General features: G+C 43.1%; 1 long non-coding RNA gene across 1 annotated transcript; it reads right to left on the reverse strand.

Moving 5' to 3' along the window:
• Positions 1 to 17,871: 17,871 nt before the first annotated feature.
• Positions 17,872 to 22,465, reverse strand: LOC308481513. Its single transcript, XR_013988728.1, has 4 exons — positions 22,280 to 22,465; positions 20,061 to 20,206; positions 18,726 to 18,885; positions 17,872 to 18,393 (listed from the first exon to the last, which is right to left on the reverse strand). It is a non-coding gene; the product is annotated as an uncharacterized lncRNA (long non-coding RNA).
• Positions 22,466 to 23,223: the final 758 nt, after the last annotated feature.

A 23,223-nucleotide genomic window follows, 5' to 3' on the forward strand; every position in this document is an offset into this window, starting at 1 on the left:
CACTGCCAGAATTTCTTCTACTAGGACATCTCTGGATCCCTCCAGCTCAATTACTCCTACAAAACTGCATTCATTCATGGTCTGGGGAGCGTGCCTTTTTAAAACTAAGCTAATAACAATGATCATTACTGGTGATCTCTACTTGACAAAAATGCTTTTAACATTCCAAAAATGCATATTTCCTTAATGATTGAAAAAAAACCCAAGGTTCTGTACATAAATCAATGTTTGCTGTGAAATGACATTTCAAAACATAATCCGATACTTTAAATAAAGTTCCATGTGAAGTTCTCATTTGGAACAGATAAGCTTCAGGGACAATTTGTTTGCCCTGTACTCAATAAAATATCTGAGAGAGCTGCAACAGTTCAGCTATTACATAAAATCACTTGCCAGCTGAAATTGCTGTTTGGATGAGGACTTTAAAGGACGCTTTCAAATGGAGAAATGTTATGCTAACCACAGCCCAATGTGAGTGAAAGAATTTGTACCTTGCCAAGCCTGCTGTGGGATGAGAATCAATATGCTGGTGGCCTGCCAGAGAAGGGGAGCTGTGGTTTGTTGCTTTCTCATGGAGCACAGCTATCAGAATCTTTCATCACAGAAGCCCACAATGGATTATCAAAACTATTCACAGTACAATCTTCAGGAATTTTTCAGGAAAAGTATGGGGACCAGGGAACGAAGCTCACACATATGAAAAAGAAAGAAGGAAAGGGCTTAACCTTTGTCCTCAGGGTGATAAACGGCAATCACATGGCTGGAGATCAGCCTAACCTTTTCTGAACATGTGATGCAGATGGCAATCACTTTCGTATCAACTTTTAAAGGGTGGTGTTTGGCTTTCCAGATTCTTAGCTATATTGTCTGAATTTTGTTTTCAGGAGAGACATGTGAAAGATGCATTATTTATCATCTATCTATCCTCTATCTATCCACTTATATATGTTATTTACTTAGAAGCTGCAAGCATACGCACATGCACCCAATAAGAGCATTTGCATTCAGATCATCAATACCACTTGCCAAATGCTGCCTTTAAAAGCTTGTGTATTGAAGAAGTTGCTTTTACTGCAATAAAGGACCAGCTAAATCAGGAATGTGGAACCTGTTGCTCTCCAAATGTTGTTTGTCTACAGCACCCAGAATCTCTGACCATTGACCATGCTGGTGGGGGCTGATGGGAATTCAAAAACACCTGGAGAGACTGAAGGAGATACACAGAGAGAGAGAGAATTGCTAAAAGGGGTGGTAAATTGCTTTATTTGCTTGGGGGGGGGGAATCCATTACTGCATGGATTAACACTATAGTGTAACCTAAAACTTAAGAAAGTTGATTGAAAACACAAAAGAGGGAAATAAAATCAATAAATCACTCATTTAAAGTAAGCATTTTTTTAATAAAAAGTATGTTACATTCAGAATGCCTTTGCTTTTGTATTTATAAAGCTACTACTATTAAGTATTGCTGCCTTAACCACACAAACACACATCATGTAATGGAGAGCTATATAGATTTAAGAGACAGGATAAGAAACATAACAATGGCTGTTAATAGCTACCATCATCACCTCAATAAAACGGAGTTCAATGGAATATACATTTCAGCAAATCTGATCTGATGGTAATTCCAAAAAAAGACAGCAAACAGAGTGGTTAGCATAACAAAAATAAATCATCATTTCTCCAGGATTCAAAATACTGTCATTAATGCTGCTGTTGTTGGGGGCATTATTAATCAAGACTGTATGAAAATTGACTGGTTCACTTAGTAAGCAAATGAGCAAGATGTTGCTGAGTTCGGTACCAAGCTTGATTATTGAGAAATTCTCCACCATCTTTTCTTTCTGAGGCAGAAAGAAAAACTTTTCTCTGTCCACTTTCCCCAAGCTATGCAGAATTCTATGCATCGCTTCCATATCTCCTCTTACTGTATTGGCCTGAATATAAGCTGCACCTGAATATAAGCCACAACTTTAAAATTTGGGGGGAGGGAGGCAATACCCGAATATAAGCTGCTCCCCTAAAAGTCCACAGACACTCACACCCGCTCCGTTTTACCGTATGTCTGTTTCAGCAGCGATATCGTATAAGCCAATTTTTGTAAGGTCACAAATTTAAGCCGCACTTTAACTTTTCACGGTCAGAATTTGGAAGAAGAAAAAAGTGAGGCTTATATTCAGGCCAATACGGTACTTGCCTTTTCTCTGAACCTTGGCTGGATCTAGACACATAAAAAAAGTTTCAGGAAAACGTGCTGTAAACTTCATAAGGGGAAATCACATTGGCAAAAGACGGGACTCCACAGCGCCATCTGGTGTCACACTGTTTAAATGCATATAAAGCACTTTTTCTTTACTAATGTAGCTAAGTCCCTTGTCATCCTTCCTCATAGGGGAGTTTCTCCATCCCCTCGGTCATTTTGGTTGCCCTGTTCTGGATCTTTTTCAGCTCTACAACATCCCCTTTCAAGTAATGCAACCAGAATTGTTCACAGCATTCCAGGTGTGGTGAAACCACAGGTGTGTATAATAATGGCATTGCAGTAGTGGCAGTTTTATTTTCTCTTCCTTTCCTAATCATCCTTAACATGGAGCATCCCAGTTTCCATCCCCAGCTTTCCCAATAAAGCTGGGATCAAGGGTGCCAACCTGAATAAAATATTGGGGGTGGGGGGCAGGTAAGCCCCACCCTGTATAATTGATCACATGACACAGTGCACACACATTATCGTACAGTGATGAAAAAATGTAGAATTAATATTGGCCCCTACTTGAATGATGTTAGCACTGTCAGCTTGAGTTCCCTTTTGCCAATAAAAGTAGAGGGGATTGTCCAACTAGCCATTTGCTACTATGGGCAGGTTTTCGAAAGTGGCCTATTTAGTGTTGTAGACACACCTCCTGAAAAGAGTTGTCCAATTTATAAAGAGAACAGGCCTTGTTCGTACATGTCTGCTGCTGTAGCATTGGATATACACACATACTAAGAGCGCAATTCCATGTGGTTGTGGTGTGAGAGTGAATAACAGATCAATGTTGTGATCATCACATGGATCTACCCATCCAATGGGAAATGTGGCCCCAGTCACATAGATCTTTTCCACCCAATCACCGTCTTCCCTCTAAACTGGAAAGCAATTAGATGAAGGAGATCCATGCAGACTGCCCAACTCATATAGTTGCTTCATACACACACACACACACACACACACACACACACACAAACACAAACACCAGCATCAAGAAGTGTTTCCCATATCACTGGGTGTGAAGGGGCCTTTTGCCTCTGGGTCAAGGTGCTGATGTGATGGAAGTTTTCATTATTCCATAATTTGCTGCTCTGATTCTGAACCCAGCATTTTCCCTTTATGACACAGGATAAAAATGTTATCAGCCTATAAATTACCTAAAAATGAAACGAGCTTTAATGCCTCAGACCCACACAAAAACAATATGAAAATATTGCAAGGGGTGTAATTTTAAACCCTCAAAAGCAGGAGATTTTAAAATTAAGCAAGAAATTCCAGCCTGGTGTTCGGACCTATGAACGTACCGTCTTTTGCATTTCAAGTCACTCTGTTCTATCACGTAAATGCGCTTTGATGATATTTGCAAAACACATAGTGGTAACTCTGGCTTATTTCATTCCCATCAAGAGGTTTCACCACAGTAATATGAGGCTGAGGCATAAACCATCATTTCCAGAGACATCATCACTGGCCAATGCTGAAACGTTAAACTGATTGTTTTCCCTTTCTTTCAATAAAGAAAGTGCTTCTCAGGCCTGAGACATTAAGAGCACGTTTGTTTCACAATAAGGGAGTGGAGGGTTTTTCACGCAATACTCAGAAATCATCGTTCGCCAACTTAGTGCCCTCCAGAAGTTTTGGACTCCCTTCAGCCAACTCATTGAGGGAAGGAGCCCAGACCCTCCAAGTGTCCCTATTTTCCAGGGAAGTTCCTGATATAGAGGTCGCCCCGGTTTCTGATTTGATCCTGGAATGTCCCACTTTTCCTTGTTGTTGTTGTCGTTTAGTCGTGTCCGACTCTTCGTGACCCCATGGACCAGAGCACGCCAGGCACTCCTGTCTTCCACTGCCTTCCGCAGTTTGGTCAGACTCATGTTTGTAGCTTCGAGAACACTGTCCAACCATCTCGTCCTCTGTCGTCCCCTTCTCCTTGTGCCCTCCATCTTTCCCAGCATCAGGGTCTTTTCCAGAGAGTCTTCTCTTCTCATGAGGTGGCCAAAGTATTGGAGTCTCAGCTTCAGGATCTGTCCTTCCAGTGAGCACTCAGGGCTGCTTTCCTTCAGAATGGACAGGTTTGATCTTCTTGCAGTCCATGGGACTCTCAAGAGTCTCTTCCAGCACCATAATTCAAAAGCATCAATTCTTCGGCGATCAGCCTTCTTTATGGTCCAGCTCTCACTTCCATACATCACTGCTGGGAAAACCATAGTTTTGACTATACAGACTAACCAATCTGCTTCCTTCCCCAGCCATTCTCAGACTTTGAGCATCTGGATAAAGTTGATACACCAGTCATGCTCAATTTCTGTTCTGTCCATGTCGTAAACAGGACATTATGTATGCTGCTTGCACATTTTCTAGCTCTTTTTGGCAGCCCCTTTTATGAAGAGTCAGGTTCTTCGTTTTCCTAGTTGATGTTCAGACCATGATGCTTTCTCTTTATTTTTAAACGCCTTTATTTATGGCATTTATCCATGGGAATTAAGATTTGACGCCATACCATACGAAAGGGAGCACCTAGATTGCTTAGCTTCCTGCTCCCTTGGATGGATCTTCATGCCCAAATCAACCTAGGAGAGGGGAAAGGAATCCTTTTCAGCCCTGGGACAACACTGAAAGGGAACGAGAATTTTGCTGTGGCCACACACCAATGACGATGCAAAAGTGAGAGGCACAACAAATGCAAATTTTGTCTTTGTAGGCTAGTTTCTTCACAGACTCTCATCCTCGTCACTATCTTCCGCAGAGGTGAAAACACTCAGGATACATAGCAAGGTCAGTGGGGTGCCTGGCCTGGGGAGATGGGGGAGTGGCCCACAGAGAGTTGCAAGGCCACATTTGGCACCCAGGCCAGATGTTCCCTAACCTAGGAGAACTTAGAACGCAGACAGGGGCAGATACATGTGGCTCAGGCCCTAACAAAGTCCTTTTCGATACCCCTTGTTTGTTTCAAGCTTTCAGAGACACAGACTCCAGGTTTGCTTATGTGCACCATGTAGCTAAACATCGGGTGGTGGCAGCTGAAGTTAAAATAGCTCCTGCTATCTTATGGGCTTGGACCGACCAAGAGAACTGGTTTTGAGACTACGATGGCAAGAGACCTCCACATCAGCAAAAGCAGTTTATTTAGCACCTACTATTGCGTTACTGCTTCTCAGGATACATAATGTTGGCTCATTTCTATAAACTTCACCACGGATTAAAATAGACATGAACTGTGTTCTAACAGTTCTCTGCTTTTTCTTTTGAAATGTCCTTTAAGCTAAAAGCAGGATCGTTTTAGTAGTTAAAAGGAATGTTGAAAATGGACCACGGTGAGCAATTAAAAATGCTGTTTTGAGCCCTGGTTTTCATTAGCTATATCCATGTGACCTTTCGTACTGATTAAGGGCTGCCCATAAACTTACTGAGGAGGGGCTATGGTATCCCGAAGGCGCCACAGCCGTGTGGAACTCACGGTCTCCATGGCTTTGCGGCGGCCTGACTACTCTTTCTCCTCCTCTGGCTGCTCTTTTACAAGTTGAGAAGTTTGGTTCAGATCTGCACACAAAAACTGGGATGCTTATGCAAACAACTTGGACTTACAAAATGGGAGATGGAAATCTCATGTTAAAAAACGATTTATTGGAAGATTTCTAATACTTCCTGCTTCTGTTTGGCCTGGAAGTGCCACAAGAACAATATTTCTTGTGGTGTTTGCAAATTCCAAACCTGGATGGAACAAAAAAAGAAGTTGCGTACACTAATGGAAACTAAATTTTGGAACAACGCAGTTTGGGGGGCTCCACAAAATGTTTGTTCTGCCTCCAGTCCAATTGGAGTCGATGGTGAAGTTACACACACACACACACACACACACACACACACACACACACTATGACTCTTTTCTCAAAGAATGTAACCATTAACCATTCAAAGTGCAGTCCTACACATGTCTACCCAGATGTTTACCAATTAACAGCACAATACAAACCCTGTCTATCCAAAGGTAAGTCTGACTGAATTCAGTCAGTTAGGATTGCAGTTAGGATTGCAGCCTGAGTTCCATGGGATTCACTTCCAGGTAAGTCAGTACAGTGGTACCTCGGGTTACATACGCTTCAGGTTACAGAGTCCGCTAACCCAGAAATAGTGCTTCAGGTTAAGAACTTTGCTTCAGGATGAGAACAGAAATTGTGCTCCGGCGGTGCGGCGGCAGCAGGAGGCCCCATTAGCTAAAGTGGTGCTTCAGGTTAAGAAGAGTTTCAGGTTAAGTACGAACCTCCGGAACAAATTAAGTACTTAACCTGAGGTACCACTGTATAAGATTCTATAGTTCAGCAGGCATGAACAATCTTTGACCCTCCAAATGATGCTGAACTACAGCTCCCATCATCCCTGATCATTGACCCTGCTGGCTGGGACGTATGGGAGTTGGAGTCCAACAGCATACAGATGGCCACAGAGGTTCCCCACCCCTGACATGATGTCCTTCTGTGCATACTTCAATGAATGGGAGTAACACAAAACCTTAGCTGTGCCCTTGAGCAAGTCCCACACATTTCAGTGAGCATTGTACTGGAGACATTCCTGATGGATTGCACCCAGAGATTCCAGGCTGCAGCTAAAATCTAACAGAGTACATATTTAACATAAACTTACAATGAGGGGGTATAAATAAAATACAACATAACAAACTGGGAGCAATTATTTTGAGAATTTACTGCTTTTAATCCCCAAACAATACGTAGAAGCCAACAAAACGAATAGGGAAGGTTTAGAAGAGAAAATGAAAGGTCAATTATAGGGGTGAAAAGTTCTTCTGAAAAGGTTGTTTTTATTAATTTTTAGGTTTAAGATGACTAGGAATGCAGCATAATGAAGAAATCATTGGGATCGTAAAAACGTTTTCCCCCTCATGGGAGATTTTTCATGGGGTTCATTTTTCTGCTGTCAAAAATGGGGGAGGCAGAAAAGAAAAGAAAAGAAATTATGCGTGTTTTGGATTTAAATAGAAATAGTTCTCCACATTTTGCCTATCTTCTTTTCCTGCCTTAAAAAAAAAAAGTAGCGCAAATAAATACCCATTTCAAATTGTCCTTTATTTACACGTGTATTATCATCTTCTTCTTCATCGTCGTCATCATTTACTAAGGATAGGACAAGTATTAAAAAAAACACAGACATATAAATAAATAAACCATGCCCATACCCCAAAGTGGCAACCCATTTTTTGTCATTTGTGGGACCCAACTCAGCTGACCCAAGCTCTCCCTGTCATAACAACAAGAAAAGGAAAGAAAACCTCCTTACCTTTGTGAAAGGGGTACTAGTAGCAGAGGACAAGAGAGCCTACAAAAACCACCTGAGGCCTGGACAATATCCCTGGCGAATATTCGCAAATCACCTCAAGGTTCTTTGACTATTCTACCAGGAATGTTTGTGGAAGTCTCATAGTTTTTGAGGCCACCAGGGAGTTGTTCTCTCACATCCATTATTCAATGGAGTACCCTTCCCAACCAGCATAGATAATGGGCTTGGATGATGGGAGTTGTAGTCTAACAATATCGGTGGGGGGGCACCATCTTAGGGAAGGCTGCTATAGAGAGAATGGCTTACATGACTCCAGAAAAATATAACTTTACATAAGGGTGGTGATACTTCTAATGCTCTTCTGAATTTCTTCCTGGATTTTGGAGTTCTGAGCTACCTGGTATTGGTTGCTTCTGTGTTAGATTTAGTGTGTCAGAGGCACTACTTTCCTCATCCAAGGGTGAGGAACCTGTGGACCTCCAGGTACTGTTGGACTCCAACTCCCATCAGCCCCAACCAGTAAGGTTGACAATCAGGGAGGAAGAGAGCTCTAGTCTAGTAACATTTGGAGGGCCCAAAGTTCCTCATGCCTGCTTTAATCAGTTGCAAACTACATAAGTAGTCCTCAGTGAAAACTGGTGGTTCCACATAGTGCTTAATATGATATAGCCCTTATTTTTTAAAAAATCTAGCAATTCCCATTCACATGGGCAAGATTGTGTTTTTACTCAGAAGTCCCATTAGATTTATTCCCTAGAAAACGAGCTTAGGGCTGCAGGCTTCAGTTGGTGGATATATCCCTACTTCTCACAGAAGTGTCATGGGCTGACCCCCAGAAACATAGGAAGCTGGCTTATACCAAGTCAGACCATTGGCCCATCTATCTCAGTAATGTCTACACTGACTGGCAGCAGCTCTCCAGGATTTCAGACTGAGGTTTCTCCCAGCCCTGCCTGGAGATGCCAGGGACTGGATCTGGGGCCTTCTGCATGAATAGCAGATGCTCAAATCAACAAACTACAGCTCTTTGCTGCTACTCACCTAGCATTGTACTGCCCTCCCCAATTTGCAATGCTATATATTGTGCCCAGAGAAAGAAGGTTGGGTGGGGGCATGTGAAGAGGGCTGGTTCTGCTGCACTGTTTCCATGAACACCCATGCGCCTACAATAAGAGAGAGGTGGGAATTCTTGTGCTCTTTTACCAAACTGTGTTGATGCCAAGTCTTTTTAAAATTGCATCTTCCTGCATCACCTGTTGTTAAATGTGGACAGGGGGAATTAAAACATGATCTAGAACAAATTCTTCCTGTTAAAAGTATTCCCCCCCCAAAAAAAAATGTTCACCTGTACAGTGGTACCTCAGAGTTGATGAAATTGATGAAATAGAGGAGGTTTAATTACATTATTTTAATTTTAAAATACGTAAATGAAAATAAGGTTAGAAGGATTTGCTGGAAACACGATCTGAACTAGAATACAAAATTGGGAGGTGAGAGGAGGTCATGGAAATAAGTAAAGGGAAAAGGTTATGTAAAGGTTTAATCTGCTTTTGTTTTATTTCAACTTAATGTATTTTTATATTTTTTGTTAAGCTTTCTTTTTTATTCTATCTTATTGTTCTTTTTACTCGTTTATCTTTTGCTCTGTTATGGCTAAAGTTTTCTTTGTATTTTGTATGGTTTTTCTTTTTCTTTTTTGTAACTTTAAATTTGGAATAAATATCATTTTAAAAAAAATAATACAGTGGTACCTCAGCTTAAGTACTTAATTCGTTCCAGAGGTCTGTACTTAACATGATTTCTGTTCTCATCCTGAAGCAAAGTTCTTAACCTGAAGCACTATTTCTGTGTTAGCCGAGTCTGTAACCTGTAGCGTATGTAACCTGAAGCGTATGTAACCCGAGGTACCACTGTATACACTTGAAAGTGATTATTTTGTTGTGCACAAGCCACCACAGCATAAAACAGGATGGAAAAGGGTGGCCTTTGAATGAACAACACACACACACACACACACACACACACACACACACACAGCATGTGCTTGCTGAAAGAGCTGCAAATTCTCTCTCACTTTCTGGTTCCAACCTTGCTCTTTTGTCCATTACCACATCCCCCCTTGAACTCAAATGAACTTCCACAACAAATGACGCCAAATGGGCAAAGGATTCTGTGGCTACTGCCGTACATTTGTCCAAGCTCTTGCCTCTGAATGCCCAATACTCCTTTTTCTTTTGCTTGTCACTGAAACCATCTTAACTTTTAGGGACGCTTAGACGGTAGACGTATGTAATAAAATCCTGACAGTTGTTTTGTTTTTTATGAAAAGCAACCTTGGAAGGCTGCAAGTTTGAATGCAGTGGGGAGCATGAGGAGCTTAATCCATTCCCCACAACCCTTTAGCCCCTGGCTCAGAATTACCTCTTCCACACATTGCTTGCCATCTCTCTATGGAGTCCTAGAGTCATTGGCTTGGGTGAGGGCATACTGCCATTCCCCCTTTGCTTTTGCTGGAAGGAGAGCACTTCCTCTGAAAGCATGAATCCAGGCACCCCCATTTCTGCTGCCAAATTTGTCTACCAGTTCTAGAAGAAAGCCTGTAGCAGATTGATTTAAAGGGGGGGCGGAGAATCAGGGAATTTGAGTAGTGGCAGTGTTAGAAACTCAGATATATATGCTAGGCGCCAAGCGGTTCCTCAAACCAGGGTTACAGTCACAAAAACAGAATGCCTAGTTGCCATTTTTAGGCCAGACAGCTCGGAAGTAGTACTTTTCGATACGACTTTTTGGTTCCTGAAATTCATTCTGACAGTGCAGATAAAATATAATTGATGGGATTATACAGGATGTGTTGCTAGTGTGTGAAAACAGTCAAGATCCAAGGTTCCCCAGGCATGCACCTCCAGATGGTGGAGAGGTCAGGCATCATCCTGGCTCCCAGGCATCTTCACTTGGTTGCAAGTGGCCAGTAGCCAGGTGCAAAATGCGCCTGGCGAATTTTGAATGCTGAGCAAAAATCCCCAACCTTTTTGGCTCCACTAGCATATTTGCAAACCAGAGAAACTGTTGTGGCCACCAGACACATACCACAACCTATGTTACTGACCCTCTATAATGGTCAAGGTGCTCCTAATGCTCTCCTTTTCCAAATTCCTCCTTGGATTCTCTGAGCTTCCTGTTCTCAGCTGCTTCCAGACTGGAACCATATAGGACTGCAGTGGCATTGCTTTCCCTTAATCTGGAGGTGGGGAACCTGTGGTTTCCCAGATGCATGACAGCATCAGCCCCAGCCAACATGGCCAATGGTCAGCAATGAGTGGAATAGTAGCTCAACAGCATGCCGATTCCCCTGTGATAGCTCTTGTCCTAATTTCCTAAAACCATGAAATTGACCGTCATCTACAGTGGTACCTCGGGTTAAGAACTTAATTCGTTCTGGAGGTCCGTTCTTAACCTGAAACTGTTCTTAACCTGAGGTACCACTTCAGCTAATGGGGACTCCCGCCGCCACCGCACGATTTCTGTTCTCATCCTGCAGCAAAGTTCTTAACCTGAGGTACTATTTCTGGGTTAGCGGAGTCTGTAACCTGAAGCGTCTGTAACCCGAGGTACCACTGTATTTACTTGTTCCATCTGATAACTTTCACAACTATATTGGCTGGTATGGGACTACAGAAATCAGCTTTAATTAAGAATTAGGAAGAGAGCTTTCCCAAGTGCCTGCAAGTGAGACTCCCTGCTTGCTCCCTCCATTGCCTTTGCACAGCCAGCAAGCAAGCCACCTTCGCTGGATCACAGCCTGTCCCCCTGCAACAGCAGAAATTTGATCTCACTGCTATAGGCAGAAATGTTCATCTGTGCAGCAAGACAAGAGGTCCTCCTGACAACCCAATTAGTTGATGGGATCAGGCAGCCCGAATTTGAAGAAACCTCCTCAAATGTTTTTGGCTCCTTGGGTTGTTGCTTTTTCTTTGGCTCTGAATCACTCACTAGTTTTTAAAAAGAGAAGGATAAGTCCATGTTCTCTCTTGGGTCTTACATACTGTATTTTGTATCAACTTACTTTCTCATCCCTACCAACCACAGTGGAGAAAAGTAGCTTCATTTAATTGGAGACATACTCTTTGCTCATTAGCCAAATGTCCTGGTAGATATAGGCCTACCAGAAAGACTGAACCAATTATTATTATTTTAAAGAGAAATCCTGGCTTGCTGCTAGCAACTGAAATGCAAGCCAAGCGCTGAAGGTGACTCTATACATATTGGGAGAGAGAGAGAGACACATGTAAAATAATATAAGGTTACTGGGACTGCTAGAAAGCCAGGCCAAAGTATTGTCGTTGCTCTGGTTCTCTAATGCTGGAAACGGACAAAGAAGCCAAAACTAGGCACACCACTCCAGCCTTCACCCACTTTGCTTTCCTCTTGTCTGCCTCTCAGGTTTGCTCAGTGCAAAACAGCCCACTGGATCTCAGTCCACTCTAGTCTGCTCCTTTGCCATGCAAAGGTTTGTTGATCCCCAGCTCAGGGAGAGGGAACGTTTTTCAGCTCATGGGCTGCATTCCTTCATAAGCTGTCTTCCATAGGGCGCATGCCAGTGGTGCATGGGGCCACAATGCAGGAATCTCAACTAAAGAGCCAGTGTGGTGTAGTGGTTAAAAGCGGTAGTCTCGTAATCTGGTGAACCGGGTTCGCATCTCCGCTCCTCCACATGCAGCTGCTGGGTGACCTTGGGCCAGTCACACTTCTTTGAAGTCTCTCAGCCTCACTCACCTCACAGAGTGTTTGTTTTGGGGGAGGAAGGGAAAGGAGATTGTTAGCCACTTTGAGACTCCTTCGGGTAGTGATAAAGCAGGATATCAAATCCAAACACTTCCTCTTCTCTTCTAAAGCATCTATGACAGGTGGTCATCCAAGCTCTGCTTGAAAATCTCCAATGAAAGAAAGTCCACAACCTCCAGAGGGAATCTATTCCATTGTTGGACAGCTCTTACTTTTGTTGTTGCTGTTGATATTGTTATTTGCAAAAAGACTCTAGGAGACTTACAATTTAAGGTAGGTAAACAGAATGCAATTTACAGCAAACTCAAAAATACCTAACTCTAAAAGAGTGTTTGTTTATTAAGTTTATGTTCAATAAATGTTTCTCTTACCTGTGCACAATAGGCAGTGTTCCACCCATGCAAAAGTCAGAGATTTCTACACACAACACACAAACATAGCAATCTTCTATCCAGGCAAGCAAGAGGCATTATCTCAGTACAACCAGGTCCAGCCACCAGGCATCTTGGTATTCATTTGGTATGGTGCCAAACAAGTAAGAAGCGGAAGAAGTAGGTAGTATGAGGGATGGGGGACAAATTTGATTCAGTTCACATTTAAAAGTGAGCCTAGCTGATCTGCACATTCTGGGGGAAAAATGTGCAAACTAAAATACAGCCATTCTTCAAAATTCATACTTCTCTGAATTTTGCAATGCAGTTCCCCGGCCAAGTCTTGCATATTTTTGTAACATGTATATAAAAATATGTGTACTTGGAGAAATTACATTTGAACACTTGTTATATTACATATGTTGCAAACATGTGGATCTAAGACAAATCTGCAATCAAACCTGTGTATACCAGTTGCAATTTGTGCTAAAACATTGGTTAATTTTCATTAGGTTTTTTTTTTATTTATTTTTTAAGGCAAAGTGATGTGGAAATGTGGAGAACTGAAGACTGGAAAAGTGAGAAGCTTAAATTGGCAGGTTTGTTCTTCCCTTGGTAGCACAACTTCCAACCTGGTCAGACCTTCCACCAAATGGCTGAGTTGTAATGGCTTGTTTCAAGAGGAGACTTCTGTAGCATACACATAAACAAGGCTTGACAGCTCAGCTTGCTTGTTGTTCTGTGTGACCAAAAGCTATTTACCATTAGCTAAGACTGAAGAGAGAGTGGAAAATCCACTCAGAAAAACATGACCCTCGTAAAGTGGCAAGTTGATCAGCATCTAAAAGTCTCTTTCTTCCAAAACACCCATAGCCAGGATATGCAACAATTATATTCTGGTTTACTCAGTTGAAATCCATTGTACTCATAAAATTCAAGGTTGTAACCACATTTGTTTTTATCACTGAGAAGCTATTATTAAATATTTAGGGAGGGGAAGTGTTTTTGTTTCTCCCCGCTCATGGGAACACCCAAGAGCATCTTTTTTTCATAACTTTAAATCTTGATTAGTGCCCAAAGCCAACAAAACCACTAATCCCACTATTGAAAGGAAATTGGACATCATAAAGAGGACTTGCTATGTATTGCAGATGGATGATGAATTACTACTTCCATCCTGCAGACTCTTAGTGGCTTTTTTATGCCAAAATAAGAACATTAGGGGTTTGATGGAAAAATCAGGTGTGGTTTTGGTTTTTCAAAACCTCATACTTTTGAGGCTTGGCTTTGCCGGTGCCAAGCCAGGGCTGTTTTGGATGTAAGTTTCATTTTCTTTCACATCCTTAAAAATAAAAATCAGAATAAGGATGAGGGTGGTGAAGATGGGGGCTGCCAGCTTTCTTTCTGGCAGGGCTTCTTTGAACAGCTGAGCTTCAGGTAGAAATTGAAAGTCTTAGCTGTGTGAAAAAAGAGACAAGCAATTGTGTGGCAGAGAGAGAAACATCTTGGGGACGTCTGCTGGAGAGTCTGAGTTCCGAGTCATAAACATGATTGTGTAAGGTAAAGGTAAAGGGGCCCCTGACCATTAGGTCCAGTAGTGACAGACTCTGGGGCGCTCATCTCGCTTTACTGGCCGAGGGAGCCAGTGTACAGCTTCTGGGTCATGTGGCCAGCATGACTAAGCCACTTCTGGCGAACCAGAGCAGCGCACAGAAATGCCGTTTACCTTCCCGCCAGAGCGGTACCTATTTATCTACTTGCACTTTGAGGTGCTTTCGAACTGCTAGGTTGGCAGGAGCAGGGACCGAGCAACAGGAGCTCACCCCATCACGGGGATTTGAACCGTCGACCTTCTGATCGGCAAGTCCTAGGCTCTGTGGTTTAACCCACAGGGCCACCCGTGTCCCTTAGAAGCTGACTTATATTGAATTGGACCATTAAGCCATGACTGGCAGTGACTCTCCTGGACTTCAAACACAGTTCTCTCCCAGCCCTACCTGGAAGTGCCAGGGACTGAACCAGACAGCTTTTGTATGCAAGAAAGAGGCTCTACCACTGAGCCATGGTCCCTTGCCTAGGACCTGAGTGCAAGAGCATTCTCCTGAGTGTCATTTCCAGCAACAGGCATGGTGCCTCCAACACTGGAAGTAAAGGTAAAAAAGGTAAAGGACCCCTGGATGGTTAAGTCCAGTCAAAGGCGACTATGGGGTTGCGGGGCTCATCTCGCTTTCAGGCCGAGAAAGCCAGCATTTGTCCACAGACAGCTTTCCAGGTCATGTGGCCAGCATGACTAAACTGCTTCTGGTGCAGCAGAACATCATGATGGAAACTAGAGTGCATGGAAACGCCATTTACCTTCCCACCGCAGCAATAACTATTTATCTACTTGCACTGGCGTGCTTTCGAACTGCTAGGTTGGCAGGAGCTGGGACAGAGCAACAGGAGCTCACCCCATTGAGGGGATTTGAACCACTGACCTTCTGATCGGCAAGCCCAAGAGGCTCTGTGGTTTAGACCACAGTGCCACCCATAGTCATCATGGTTAGTAGCCATTGGGAATCTTATCCTCCATGACCAGCTCCTGCACTTCAAAATTTACCACTGGGCACAAAATAACTTAAATGTTTCCCGGTTCTTGACAAGAAATGGTGCCTATTCAGAGACAGGAAGCAACCACTTTATGTTGCCCTCCAGCTGCAGGCCACACTTTCCAGTCACCTGGCCACAGGTGGAGGGGGAAGGAAAAGAGAGCCAACAGAATGAGTTGCATGCAGCAGCTGCAGCCTATTTCACTACCTCAAACATTTAAAGGCACAAGGACCCTGTATTCCTAGGAGACCTAGAGACTGTAGCAATAGCAGAGAAAAAATTAATGGGCGGACCATTTTAGTGCAGAAGTGATGTAGCGCAGACATGCTCAATTATCTGATAAACAGCTCGTTACAGGAGCTTGTTTTGTTATGTACATAGAGAAGGACATCTAGTGGAGAAAAGATAGACTATGGGATTTGCTCCATAAATGTAATGATGGACACCAACTTGGACGGCTTTATTAAAAGAGGATTGGACCAATTCATGGAGGATAAGGCTATCAATGACAACAAGCCAAGATGACTATGTTCTTTCTCCAGTGCCGGAGGTGGTATGCTTCTGAATACCTGCTGCTAGATATCACTAGCAGTGAGAGTGCTGCTGTGTTTATGTCCTGCTTACCAGCTTTCCATAGGTTTCTGGTTGGCCACTGTGCGAACAAGATGCTGGACTAGATGGCACTTTGTCTGCTGTTATTTTGCTCCCGGCAACTGGTTTCACAATAAATATTTCCCTTTGCTTTCTTGGCATGAATCTGGCTCACAGGATAATGTTTAAAAGGAAAGACATTCAAGCATAATAAAAGGAAGATCCATAATCCCAATCGTTATAGGAGCTGAAGTTACTGCTGCTTGCTTTGATGGATGGTATTGCAAGAAGAATTGTGGCCAAGAAAGGCATTGCTGGCTTCACTTTCGCATCTGTTTGTAAACATATGCAGACTTCTCTGGACAGGTGTGCTGCCAGAGGCCTTCCTTCCCAGGTGCAAGGATGAACAACAGTTTCCAGGGACCAGTCAAATAATGGTGCCTGAGGCTACCCTTTGAGTTAATCTGGCATTGCTTCACATTGATCTTGCTGAAGTCTTCCAAATGTTGATTACATGGGAACTCCTAACTACATAGGTTCTCTGAAAACTCATGTCAACACAACAGGAGATCCACCTTGACATCTTGTTGCTCTGGGGCAGGGTGGGGAGCCTGCAGTCCTCCAGGTGTTGTTAGACTGCAGCTCCCATCAGCTCCAGGTTATGGAAGATAGGATTTGCAGGCCATCAACACTTTGAGGGCCACAGGCTCCCCATCAGAGATGTAGTAGTCTGGGGTTGCGGTGGGTTGAAGTCCCATTCCTATTTCTGCAACAGGGTCCCTGCTTCCAACACCCTACAGCTGCCTAAAGGGGAGGGGGGTTTTAGCCACTGAGAATAAGTCTTCTCACTCTTGGTGCTGGTTGGAGCCAATCAGAGTGAAAGCAGGTGAGTCAGCCCCTGAGGATTGGCTCCTAGGGTCACTCTGGGAAGAACACTGAGGAGAAGTTGTTCTGTGTACTCCAAAGCTAAGCATTTTGGAACACTGATAACACAAAGTGCTTCAGTTTCAAGAGAATGGCATGCAAGTCCTGGAACATGCAATAGAACATCAAGGAAAATGCAACATAAGTCATTCTGAAATAAGATATTGGGGCACTCCAAATCATTTACCCATGTGCTTGCACACAAAAATAGTAGATCTAGGTGAAAGGCAGCACATGGAGATCTGCATTGATCATTCCATTACAATGTTTTTATTATTGTATAATTATAAGATTATTGCATAACTTCAAAGGTTGCATAATCTTAAAGGAACATAGCATGATGGGGCATGGCTGTGAGGGCTTGGCTATTACTATCATCAATGAATGTGGTCCCTATCCCTGGTCAAGAGAAAGAGTAATTAATGTGGTGCCCTCCAGATGGTGTTGGACCACCTGACTGGAACCCCACGTTGGCTGGGGCTGATGGAATTTGTAGCCCAAAAAATCTCTCGAGGGCACCATACTGCCTATTCTTGCTCTAAGGCAATAATGGGACAGAATAATGGGGGAAGCCACGTGCTTTAAATGTTTGGTGTCAGCTCAAAAGGCTTAGGGGGAGGGAAAGTTGGAAGCCCCAATGGTGTAGTAGTTACATGAGACTAGAAGCAGACAAGGTAACCACTTACACCGGGCTGAAAAAGAAGACTGCGTAGAAAATTGCATTTGCTAGCATATATGTATGGGTTCAAAACATTTACTAATACAGCTCACCATAGTGGGGAAGACTGTGGCAGGTGACCCAGATGCCTGCTCAGTCTGCTGTCAACACTCTAACTGTGGATGGGTGCCTTCAAGGCCCCTGCTGCTCTCCCTTTGTGTGAGTCTTTATCTCCAAAGCAAACTTTGACTAAACAGCCTTTCAAATAGAGAACCCCTCCAAGTAGAGGACTGCCCTCTACCAGCCCTGGCAGGGCACAGCAGCAACTGTGCTTTGCAGAAACATCCTGCAAATAACAAGCTGAAAAGAGGCATAATACAAGTAACGAACTATATATTAATTTTTAGCACTCCGGTTTGGGGAGAGTAGAGTTTTTCAAAGACTCCCATCCCCTGAAAGTAACTGTTTCCTTTGTTCACACCTGGCAGCTTCTCCTGAGTTGGTAGATAACAGAGGTTTTGTTTATAAGGACGGCAGCCAGAACAAGTTCCCAAGCAGCCCTTTGCTTCTCATAGGACTGGAGTTTTCAAAGACTTTAAAATGCATCAAGAGAAACCAAAGAAGAAGAAGCAGCTTATTCACCAGGTTTTGAAAAAGTGCAGTTCCCTAGACATCTTGGTTCCCCTCCAAAGCCCAGCAGCTTCAAAGAGACATCTGAAAATCTGTGCAGTCCATCACAGCTTTCCCCTTCACCAGTGCTTTCCAAAGCCTCTGTAAAGCATTTTCTCTGTGTCCCTCACACTTCATCCTGCTCGTGACCAAAGGACATGATGTGCCTGATTGATCCGTTCTCTGGAAAATGCAGATCTGAATGATGCTTACAGCCAGGAATAGGTCCTTTCCTTCCATTTGCTTCTGTTGTGCTTAGGGGCAACCTACAGATGAGCCAGACAGCAAACGTTAATCTAAGGGAGGTGACATCTACATAGCATATGTATGAAGAAATGACTTGTCAGAATGAAAGCTGGTTTCTTTCCCAAGTTGGGCTTCCCCCCCCCCTCCTTTTTTGGGATGTATACTCTAGAAAGCTGGTGAAATCTAAGAACAAAAGAAAAGCCTGCTAGATCAGACCAATGGCCTATCTAGTCTAGCATCCTTTTCTCACAGTGGCCAACCAGATGTCTTTGGGAAACCATCAAGCACAGGCGCACTCTCCCTTCATGTGGTTTCCAGCAACTGTCATTCAAAAGCAAGGCAGTCTCCTTACCATGGTGGTAGAGCATAACCGTCATGACTTTGATAGCCCTCTTCTCCATGAATCTAGGTCACATTGCCTTGCCCACATGATCCAAACTAGCAGTTGTGAGTAGGAGAATTCCACCAAAGTGGGAAATGGCATCAGAAATTGAGTGGGTTCACTTGTCCACCTGCAAACAGGATTGAGATTCAGGCAGTGAATCGGAATTCACTGTCATTATTCCCCCCCCCCCCGAGTCTGCAATGCTTTTCAGTACATTGTCGATGATGTACTGAATCACATAACTATAGTGTAGTTAATTCTGTTGACAATAATGTAATGAATTGCCTTACTAAATTTGGCTGCAACAAACAGTGAGCAAAATAATGGTTTTTATGGAACCTGAACTACAGCAGAATGGGAACAGGGCTGCATGCAACAGATACAGGGCAGAACAGAAAACTATGTCTTTTTTCATCCCTAGTCTTGAGTGACATGTATCCTTTCTCCTCTGGTATCCTTATAACCAAAAGTAGTTTCAGGAGTCTGAGTTCAAGTGGAGAAAAAGCAGAGCGAAGGGACTGCTTAACCCTTTCCTCACTCAAAATCACCACCACCCACCACCAGATCTTGATTTTCCCCATGTCTGAAGAAATGAAGCTTGGGGGTTTGCTTTCAAGTTGGGAGTAAAGCTGGAGAGGGAAAGGATTGAGCAGTCCCTTCACCCACCATCCCTCTGCTCAAACTTTAACCTCCTAAATCTGCTTTTGGTTTTAAAATGAAATCAGTGCAGAGACATGTAACTGCATGTCACATCTGGTTCAGACCTGTTTCTGTATATGTATGTTTAGGACAAAAGCAGAGAAAGCATTCATCATGATCTCCGTTTTCACCCTATGTGTGCATATGAAAGAGAGCAATGATGAACAGATGATCATGACAGTAGGGATGGAGAAGAAATTACCGCTCACTCATCGAAGCAGTGGGCGAGGTTTGTGACCCAACGCAGACTTCCTGTGCCAGGGTGACACCCTTTTGGTTGCTAGCTGTTGCTCCGCCCCCTCCCTGACTAATTCAGCTCCCAGTTCATTGCAAAACTACCTAATTTGATGCATGTCATGGAGCTAGGATGGGCTATTGACCCCTGTCAGGGCTACATCTGTTGGCAAATCCTGTTTTTTGTGATGTGCCAAGTGCCTGTGAAATGGCTCATTGTCTGAAGTCGAGTCTGGTAAGATTGAGAGAGCCAAAGGTGAGAGCCATCTTAAAATGGTCATTGCTGCATTTCAATTAGCCATCCTAGTTTGACATGTTGTTCTGGGTCCTTCTCCATCATGAACCTTGGCCCTTGGTAAAGGCACTCACCTTCTGCCACTTTCAGCTGATCATTTTTTTCCATGGCTTTTGCTTTCTGTCTCCCAGCCAGATGTAAACTACTCATGACAGCCTTTCACGTCTTGGTCCATGACTGGTTTCCTTAAGAGTCTCTGGTGAGGCATATTTGTCAAAGACTTAAAGAAAAGGGGAGGGGAAGGCTTTGGTGATCTTCTTCTGAACTTGGGAGCATGATTTCATTTCAAAAACCTAATAATCCCCCCCCTTCACACACACACACACACACACACACACACACACCCTCTGCCACAAATCAGCTGAAGCAGGAAGAGGAGAAGGGTTTGGGCGGCCATTATTTGTACCCTGACTGGCATCAACCCATCCACACTGATAATGCTTTCCATGGAAATTCTGGCAACATCTACTTTGGCAGAAGCTTGGGAACTATTTTTGGAACATTAAAAAACCTCCAAGGAGTGACTTAGACGTTAATTCGCATAAAGGGTCTCTACTTAAGATTTATTAGAAACATGGCTTCTGCTTAACTTCAAACCAACCTTCAAAGAACATAACAAATATGAACGGCAAAGCTAACAGCCAGGTGAGGGCCTTTCCTGAATGCATTTCTGTGACAGGACATGAGGCAGGCCCTTGACGCCAAATTGGCAGGAAGACAAAAAGAGAGAGAATAACAGTGCTTCAGTGAGACTAGGATTACAGCCTAAACCTAGAGCTAGGATGTACTTGGTGAAAGTGAGGAGATGGATGTTGTTATCTTTCATGGGCCTATTCTAACACGAACAGAAAATCCTATAACAGCTTACTATTTTCTTTTCTCGTCTTCAGATGCTTGAAAATATTATTATAAGACTGGGTGGGTTGGCCTTGATGTTTCGTATCCATATGATGGGATTGTGTAGAAACAGAGGCTGCTAAAGTAGTCAAACGATTCTCTTAGTTGACTTAGTGCCTCAGTTAGAAGTCTGTTAATTACCGGTATCTCTTTACATGACTAAAGAGCTAGTGCTACTAGCTGGAGATACTTGCAGATGTGGGTGGGGGAAAGCTTTTTCCCCTCCCCTTCTTCAGTTGGAGGTGATATCATTGGTGAATGTGAGAAAGTATCATCTTTAACCTGACGTAGGAAAAGGCACAAAGATTTAACTTGCTCTGTGCTGAATCCAGAAGTATGATTTGTGGGGACAGGGGCTTGGATGCCTAATAGGAACCAATATCTATTGGAGTATTAACGCTGTGGGCCCTTCCATCTTATGCTCAGCCTACACACACACACACACACACACACACACACACACACACCATATATCACAAAAACACCACCTCCTCTAGAAGCACACATAGGTAGAATCACACAGGTGCTCCCTAATTCACAGCTCCAGAACCAACATGCAAACAAAACCTGAGTTCTTCTTTGAAATGTAGAACTCTCCAGATTTTTACGTTGCAGTTCTCCAACCCAACAATGTGTATAAAAATGCAAAGATTAGGGGAAAGTGCATACAAAACACTACATTCATGAAAATATATGTTAAATGATGCATTGTATCAGGAGAAATTGCTTGCAGAAATGCATATATTGGGCAGAATTGTGCACAAAACGCATATCTTAGGGGAAATTACACAAAATGTGCACATTCTTGTGTGGATCTCTTTAAAAACAACCACCATAAACTGTTTGGGAAATGGGGGAAACAGACTGGAAAAACGAGAAACTACTAGAAACCAACACTGACAGATTTGTCCATTCCTATTACGGAGAAGACTGCTTAAGGTTGCCTTTTTCCCAGAGATCCTGGAGATCTGTATTTACATAGCTCACACTTCACTGTCTCCCTCACTGACGAATAGAACCAGAAGAACAGAGGCGCCTTGGTCAAAGGGTGGTCCTGTATCACTAATCTCTTCTTGGAAAGAGATGGGCAACAGGAGACTTCTGTCTGAAACACATTGTTGCCACAGATACTTGAAGACAGAACAGCAATAATATGGGGCAGAGGGAAGAAATGGATGTCTGTGTCCTGAGGTACATGTTTTCACATCAAAGCACTGTGAAATGAATAGGATTTCATGTGACATCGATGTCTGGGTATGCGTTTGTTTCTTTTTAAGAAAGTGGCCCACACATCTGAAGCAATATATAGGCACATACGATGAAGGAAGGGTTGCCATGGCAAATGACATGCATCATTTTGGTTGAGTAGCAGGATAAATAAGTTTGCAAGCGCTACCTCAGATGCCTCTGTGAAGATGCAATAATGTATGCCCTGCTGTTTGAATGTTTCTCTTGAGCTTCTTCTCCCCCTTTCCATTATTCATTAACAGTACAATATTCTCTTATAATAAGAGTTTAAAAGGGCAACTTGCTGCCCATTTACATCACAGATTTACCCTCCTGAATTTAAGACTTCTGCAGAGCCTGAGGGTTAAAAAAAAAAAGAATAACACAACAGATCACAAACGTGCATCAAAATATACAGAGAGAAACATAATCACCTACAGTCTACAGACTAAGGCAAAATGCAAGATATCCATGTCTCCAAAGTGTGTGTCAGTATTTTGGTCTACAATACAGCAGCTGAGAATAAGCGCTTTCTTGTTTCTCTTTGCTGGGTAGCTGTATTATCATGGGCTCATCTTATCTACTGGGAGGTTCCTTCTTAGTGGAGAAGTGGAGCCTCTCATTCCCCATTCTCTGCCTTCATTATGAGAACTGAGCTACTCTGTCACTATAATTAGTTAAAGGGAAATAATGGGACGAGCAGAAGTGTGGACGAACCCTGCAGTTTGATTTACAGCAATTAATAGATCTTAAGGAGGAGAAGCACCCATAACCCAATGGAAGAACACATGCTTTACATGCAGAACATCCCAGGTTCAGTCCTTTGGCTTCTCCACTTTGGGCTGGGAAAGATCTTTCTGAAACATTGGAGAGCTGCTGATTGATACTCAGTGACTGTAGACAACACTGTGCAAAATGAACCAATGGTTTGTAAGAGCTCTCCATGCCTCAGCTATAGATAATCATGCTGCAAATAAAATATATAACAGCAGGTCCTTGGCTTTAACATTTTGGTTTTGTCCTTCAGATATCATTGATAAAGATAACTGAGGTGTAGATTCAGTTGTTGATAAGATGGTCCTTCATACCGTTCACTGGAGATGGATGGAGGAA

Source organism: Podarcis pityusensis (genome assembly GCF_964106645.2).
Source record: "Podarcis pityusensis genome assembly, chromosome: 7".
NCBI classification, from domain to species: Eukaryota; Metazoa; Chordata; class Lepidosauria; order Squamata; family Lacertidae; genus Podarcis; species Podarcis pityusensis.